We start from the raw sequence: 8,143 nt of genomic DNA, 5'->3' as shown, positions 1-8,143 counted from the left end.
AGAGGTCGGGTGTTGTCTACGTGATTCTGCAGCCGGCACCCGCCACCTGTATCTGTATTAATTGGCTAGACATCTTCATAGGTGGCGCAGTGCGCCCTCTCCCCCCCTCCCAGTATTAAAAACATTGGTGACACAGTGCGCCCCCCCAACCCCAGTATTAAAAACATTGGTCGTGCTGTGCGCCCCCCCCCCCCAACCCCCCCAGTATTAAAGTCATTGGTGGCAGTGGCTACAGGGTCCCCTCCTCCTCATTGGTGGCAGTGGTAGCTTCCGATCGAAGCCCCAGCAGTCAAATTGCGGGGCTCCAATCGGTTATCATGGCAGCAAGGATGCTACTGAAGCCCTGGCTGCCATGGTAAGCTCCCTGCTGCCGTGTGCACAAAGCCCAGGGCAGCAGGGAGAGTGTAAGATCCCATTCACCCTAATAGAGCTCTATTAGGGTGAATAGGACAAGGAATTAAAAGATCTCAGGTTCTAGCCCCTAAGTGAATGGGTCCGCATTGAAGTGAATGGGTCCGCATCCAAGCCACAAATACTGCGGCTCGGATGCGGACCAAAACAACGGTCATGTGCATGTAGCCTTAGGCTGTGTTCTGTAGTAACTCTTCTGTTTAGGCTGTGTTCTGTAGTAACTCTTCTGTTTAGGCTGTGTTCTGTAGTAACTCCTCTGTTTTGGCTGTGTTCTGTAGTAACTCTGTAGCAGGAGCGCACGGCGTCATTGGTTGCTATGATGCCGTGCAGAACACGGCCGTGTGCATTTGGCCTTAGGCTGTGTTCTGTAGTAACTCCTCTGTTTTGGCTGTGTTCTGTAGTAACTCTTCTGTTTAGGCTGTGTTCTGTAATAACTCTTCTGTTTAGGCTGTGTTCTGTAGTAACTCCTCTGTTTAGGCTGTGTTCTGTAGTAACTCTTCTGTTTAGGCTGTGTTCTGTAGTAACTCCTCTGTTTAGGCTGTGTTCTGTAGTAACTATTCTGTTTAGACTGTGTTCTGTAGTAACTCTTCTGTTTCGGCCCATCAGAGCCCGTGACGTCACCGAATATACTGGTGGGCGGAAGCCTCCTCCCAGCAGTGTATTATTGTAAATAAAAAAGCCCTTGCCCTGCGCAATCCAGCGCAGGGCAAGGGAGCGCATCGGAGCATGACATCGGAGCAGACCGGCTTCCATTCTCCTGTAGCCGTGTACCGGGGAGGGCTCCAAAGGATACAGCGAAGTCACGAAAGAGGAAAGCAACTCCAACACCAGTTTTTGCCAAAACAATATTTAACTAAAACGTGGTAATGTGCATGACAAAAAATGCTAGTAACACACAATTAAATTTACATACACCCAGCCAGAAGGCTGAGATGCTTTTGACGCCCAGCGCGGCGCCCTCCGGTGTATGCTGGCAGGCTCAACTAAAACAGCCACACCTTACCTGTTATTACCCTAAAAATTAGGAACAAATGTTTGGGTCAATGGTGCGGGCTAGCCTGCGGTGCAGCACAACAGTTTACAGTCCTATAATACTCTATATCAGTGGTGCCCAACCATTTATCGTCTGGGGGCCGCACTAGACATGGTATTCATTTTTGCGGGCCAGAACCAGGTAGCTTTGCCAGAAAAAAATGCAAACACTGTGAGGGGGCACGTGTGTGCATTACTAAAATACATAATACGTAGGCCTTCAAATCTGCGTTGGAGGCTGCGTTTTGAGCCTCTGTTGCAGATTCAGTCAAAAGACCAGACAAAAAAGCCTTGTATGCAGCACTTTTGTGTCCGGTAAAAAGACAAGATCCCGAACGGAAACTGAACGGATCCCATCATAGTCGGTGGAGTCTGTTCAGATTCTTCCCTGTGGGGTGGCAGGAGGAGGGGGGGAGCAGGGTCACTAGTGGGGTGACAGGAGGAGGGGGAAGCAGAGTCACTAGTGAGGTGACAGAAGGAGGGGGAGCAGGGTCACTAGTGGGGTGACATAAGGAGGGGGAAGCAGGGTCACTAGTGGGGTGACACAAGGAGGGGGAGCAGGGTCACTAGTGGGGTGACACAAGAAGGGGGGAGCAGGGTCACTAGTAGGGTAATGGGAGGAGGGGGAAGCAGGGTCACTAGTGGGGTAATGGGAGGAGGGGGAAGCAGGGTCACTAGTGGGGGACAGGAGGAGGGGGATCATGGTCACTAGTGAGGTGACAGGAGGATGGTGAAGCAGGGTCACTAGTGGGGTGACAGGAGGAGGGGGGAGCAGGGTCACTAGTGGGGGGGAAAGGAGGGGGGAGCAGGGTCACTAGTGGGGTGACAGGAGGAGGGGGAAGCAGGGTCACTAGTGGGGTGATAGGAGGAGGGGGAAACAGGGTCACTAGTGGGGTGACAGGAGGGGGGAGCAGGGTCACTAGTGGGGTGACAGGAGGAGGGGGGAGCAGGGTCACTAGTGGGGTGACAGAAGGAGGGGGGAGCAGGGTCACTAGTGGGGTGACAGGAGGAGGGGGGAGCATGGTCACTAGTGGGGTGACAGGAGGAGGGGGGAGCAGAGTCAGTAGTGAGGTGACAGGGGGAGGGGGGAGCAGGGTCACTAGTGGGGTGACAGGAGGAGGGGGGAGCAGGGTCACTAGTGGGGTGATAGGAGGAGGGGAGAGCAGGGTCACTATTGGGGTGATAGAAGGAGGGGGGAGCAGGGTCACCGGGTACCAGTCACATGAGTCCACAGCTCCTTACCTCTCCAGCGGCCCTGTAATGTTTCCCAAGGTTCTAGAGCAGCGCACCCCGCTTTCCTTACAACAGCCAACCCTGGAACCGGCCCCTCCTCCTTACAGCTCCCACCGGCTTCCCCTGCCTGACCCGACCTGTATCGCTCCGGCGCGCGCCTATACCAACCAATAGCAAAGCTCCATGCTGTAAGGAGCTTTGCTATCGGGTATTTCCGGCACAGGCAGCATCGCTGCGCTGCCTGTGCCGTTCACAGCACTCACTGCGCTGATCAATGTGGGGCGTATTGGTACACCTTAGACTTTTTCCAGGGAGTCGCAGGGGCCGCATGACACAGCTTTGCGGGACGGATTTGGCCCTTGGGCCGTAGGTTGGGCATCACTGCTCTATACTATTCTCCCTCCAATAACTCGTCATGTAGCACGTGCCTTAGTGTTTCTAAACGCCATCCTGGCTTGAGTTTATGGTGAAGTTAATCAGCTCTCCGGTGTGACCTGTAACTTTAACTGTGAAGTCCTTGTAATGAACAGTTAACAATACTTGTCGTCTGACACAAACAGAAACCCTGACTAACTACAGGCCTGGTCTCAGTCTCTAGGATCCTAGGCGCGAACACTGCAATAAGGTGCACGCACGATCGGTCTTACCGACCCGGGTCTGCTCTGCATCAGCTGGTGACTGTGAATCGAACAAAGGCTTCTCTAACAAGCGTGCGATCTCGCAGTGTATACGGCTTTGCTCCTCGGCTCTCAGCATTCCTGGCAGCAATCCTTGTTCCTCTGGACAGAATCAGGGTCATGGACACGATCAGCTCCACTTGGCTGCAGCTCTGGTCACTGAAGGATGCTCCCACACCTGGTGGCGATGGATTCTTTCCTCACACAGGTCCTCAGTGTCTGTCTCAGCTCCTCTCTAAAATGGAGGACCCTTCACTTCCTCTCCAGTAACTCCACACCCTGAGAGTTCTCATCATCCCATGAATCCAGAAATGCAGTCCTTTTTAGCTATGTTAAGGAAACAGCGGCATCTTGTGGCCAAACAGCATAATATCAGTCCAAGTCATTTAACTTTATTTAAATGGGTTGTCTCATCACAGACAATGGGGGGCATATCGCTAGGATATGCCCCCATTGTCTTATAGGTGCGGGTTCCACCTATGGGACCCGCACCTATATCGAAAACGGAGCCCCGCAAGGTGGTAGCTGGAGGACTCCGTCCGGCCACCATTAAGCCGGCTCCCCATAGAAGTGAATGGGAGCATACTGGGCATGCGCGGCCCCCACTCCCATTCTTTTCTATGAGGCAGACGTAAATAGCCGAGCCAGCGTTCGCCTATTTTCGCCGGTCCCATAGAAAATGAATAGAGGGCGGCTGCGCATGCGCAGTGCGCCCTCCTTCACTTGCGGGGCTCCATTCTCGATATAGGTGCGGTCCCATGACAACCCCTTTAAACAAATACAGTGTTCACACAATGAGAGCTGTTTCCTCATCTCACACTCCCACCCGTGCTGCCATCCGGCTACTCTGGATTGGTGGCACTGCACGTGGCTCAATAGAGGGGCACTACTAGATCCAACCACTTGATGGTGCTATAGCAACAATAATTGAACCATACTGTGTTCTGCTGAGAGAGGCAGAGCAGAAGAGCAGGCTGCCCCATTGACATGAGTGCTCATGCGTGTCATCCACTTGTAAGGTAGTGCCAACCTGTTAGTTAGTGTGGCTATAAAACAGTGCCATGTGTTTGCTGCTGGGGGTGAGTACTGAGTAAATTATGCAGTAGCGCTGAAATCTTTGCATATACCCTACCCGTGGATGGGCCAAAGACCAGGCTATCCTCTAGATGGCACTGTTAGGTAATTAATATATACTGATTTGTGTATCCTTAAAATGATGTATATAGGTAATAAGGATGGTAAATAGTACATATAAAATATGAAAATATGTACTATTTGCCATCATTATTGATACTGAGAATACCCACGATACATAGATTTAAAGGGATATTCAGGTTAGAGAATGTTATCCCCTATCCACAGGATAGTGGATAACTATTCGATCAGTGGGGGTTCTACCGCTGGGACCCCCAGCAATCACAAGAATGGGGGCCCCATACCCTGTGAAGCTCCCTCTGAAATGGATGGAGCAGCTGGTCAGAAATGCATGCCTCCGCTCCATTCATTTCTATGGGATGTCCTCGGCTATCTCCGGCACTCTCATAGAAATTAAAGGAGCAGTAAAGAGCATTTTCAACCTGCCACTGCATCCATTTCAGGGGGGCTCCACAGGGTACTGGGCCCCCAATTTTGTGATTGCTGGGGGGACACTGTGGATAGGGGATAATTTTTCTAATGGAATACCCTTTTAAGGATACACACATCAGAAGATGCCAGTAGCACAAAGGTTAAGAAATGAAAAGCTCAGATTCTTGTCTACAAATGCTCGCAGTTTAGGGAATAAGATCAATGAACTTGAGGCTATAATGGCATCTGAGAATATAGATGTAGTGGCTGTTAATGAGACGTAGTTCAAGGGGAGTAATGACTGGGATATAACAATACCAGGGTTCTCTCTATACAGGAAAGACAGAGAAGACAATAAGGGGGAGGGGTGGCCCTGTATGTGAAAGATAGCATAAAATCGAATTTGATACAAGTTAGCGAGAACAATTTCGAGTCAGTTTGGGTTACCTTGCAGCTTGATAATCATAAGGTAACTTGTGTAGGTGTGATATATAGACACCCTAGCCAAGTCAAATTTAGATGATCTACTAGTTGAGGAAATAGCTAAAATTACATTGAAGGGGGAAGTTATCATTATGGGAGACTTCAATCTTCCTGATGTAAACTGGAAAACCAAAATAGCTAGTTCTGCCAGGAGTACAGATATTCTAAATTCCCTCCTGGGATTATCTCTACAGCAAGTAGTTGAAGAGCCAACCTGGAAGGAGGCCATTTTAGATTTAGTATTCACAAATGGGAATTTGGTATATGATATAACTGTAGCGGAAAGCTTGGGATCTAGTGATCACCAGTCAGTGTGGTTTACTATAAGTACAGTGACTGAGTCACACCACACAAAAACAAAAGTTTTAGATTTGAGAAAAACTGACATTTCTAAAATTAGATTAGTGGTATACGAGTCCCTATCAGATTGGAATAGTTTCAATGGAGTCCAGGAGAAATGGGACTACTTAAAAGTGGCTCTATTGAAGGCAACAGAAAATTGCATTAGGCTTGTCAGTAAAAGCAAAAAAAGGAAGAGACCACTGTGGTACTCAGCAGAAGTGGCCAAAATCATTAAAAACAAAAAGATAGCATTTAGGAATTATAAAAAATAAAAAAAACGAGGATGACAGGCAAATTTATAAGATTAGGCAGAGAGGCCAAACAAGTTATAAGAGCTTCTAAAGCACAGGTAGAAGAGAAATTAGCTCAGTCAGGGAAAAAATGCGATAAGGCATTCTTCAGATACATAGATGAAAAAAGGAAACGAAAACAAGGAATTACCAAATTAAAAACAAAAGAAGGAAGGTATATGGAAGAAGATAAAGAACTAGCTGACTGCCTCAATGAATACTTCTGTTCAGATTTTACAAAGGAAAATTAAGGAAAAGGACCTCATTTAGGAAAGAAGACTAATGAATCTTTTGATGCATGTGCAATGAGCCGGACCGTGGTACGGTTACACGGACGCCAAATTATGCAGTGGGTCCGGATATGGGTATATAAGTCTATAGTTTTTGTTCGTGACGCCAATTGCAGCATGCGCAGGGTACAGTCTCAGGGCCCTTTAACCACCTCCGGACCGCCTAACACAGATTCGCGTTCCGGAGGTGGCAGCGCTGCGCACAGTCACGCATATACGCGTCATCTCGCGAGACGCGAGATTTCGCTCAAAGCCGGCCCGTGCATGCGCATCGCGGGCCGGCAAAAGTTAAAGAAGAAGTTCGTCACCAGCCTGCCAGCAACGATCATTGGCTGGCAGGCTGGCGATTTTCAAAAAATCCAATCACAAGCCATATAACAGATCATATTAGTAAATATGATCTGTTATATGGCTTCTCTGCTCCTCTGCTGGTCCTTTTCGTCGGTTGGATCCAGCAGAGGAGCAGACTGAACTGTGAGTACACCAAACACTTCACTGTAGCCGCAGATCACCCCCCTGCACCCCAATTAACCCTTTGATCACCCCTTTGATCGCCCCTGTCAATCACTAGTGAAAGGAAAAAAAGTGATCAGTGTAAACTGTCACTTTTTTTTCCCACTGGTATTGACTGTTAGGTTTTAGGGATAGTTTAGGCCCCTTGGTTAGGTAGTTAGCGTGAGTTAGCGCCCAGCCCACCGCACCGCAGTCACTTATTCGCTGTTTAGCGTATCGCTAATCAGCATTTGTACTTTTATAGTATCTGTAAGTGATCAAAACTGATCACGGTCAGATCTATAATTGTATTAGTGTCACCTTAGCTCGCCCTCCACCCAAAACGCAGTGTTTGCCCGATCAGGCCTGATAGGTCGCCCACACGTGTGTTCACCCACGCCCGCCCCACCGCAGTGACAAAAAATATATATATTTTTTATCACTGCACATTCATTTTACACGCACTGCGGCGATAAAAAAAATCAGTTTTGATATTATTTATCAACCGCAGCGGCCTCCGGTACTTCGCTAGCCTCCCCTTTGTAAGACAGGCTTGCTTTTTTTCTTGGGTAGTCTCAGGGAATACCCCTAAATTTAGTAGTCCAAAATGTCAAACAGGGGGTATTCTTCTGAATAGGCCTACAGGATTCTGACCCAGTCAGATGAGGAATGGGAACCCTCATCTGACGAATCTAGCGGGTCAGAATATGAACCTGTAGAAAGCAGTGGCTCTCTGACCCAAAGTTCAGACGAGGAGGTGGAGGTCTCTGACAGCACCAGGCGTACCCGGCCCCGTGTCGCTAGACCACAGGTTGTGCAGGATCCGCTTCAAGAGCAGCAGAGTGGGGCTGTCGCTGCCGGATCACGTGGTGAGGCATACACCAGCAGCGCAGCCCTCCCTGGACCTAGTACCAGCACTGCCGTACAACATGGTGACGTGGCGAGCACCAGAAGGGCAGTTGAAGCTGGTACGGTGGCACGTGCAGTAGTTACCCCGTCCAGCCACCGGAGCTCTTGGACTTAGTCGTGGCAGAGACAAACCGGTATGCCACACAATTTATATCCGCCAACCCGGGAAGCTTTTATGCCCAGCCTTTCCGGTGGAAACCAGTCCAAGTTTCCGAAATTAAATTTTTTTTGGGCCTTCTCCTCAACATGGGCCTGACAAAAAAGCATGAATTGCGGTCATATTGGTCCACGAACCCGATTCATCACATGCCCATGTTCTCTGCTGCTATGTCCAGGGCACGATTTGAGGCCATCCTCCGTTTCCTGCATTTTAGCGACAACACCACCTCCCGTCCCAGAGGCCACCCAGCTTTTGACC

This window comes from Bufo bufo, chromosome 6, assembly GCF_905171765.1.
Source record: "Bufo bufo chromosome 6, aBufBuf1.1, whole genome shotgun sequence".
In the NCBI taxonomy this organism is placed as follows: Eukaryota; Metazoa; Chordata; class Amphibia; order Anura; family Bufonidae; genus Bufo; species Bufo bufo.
This window is presented reverse-complemented; position numbering follows the sequence as displayed.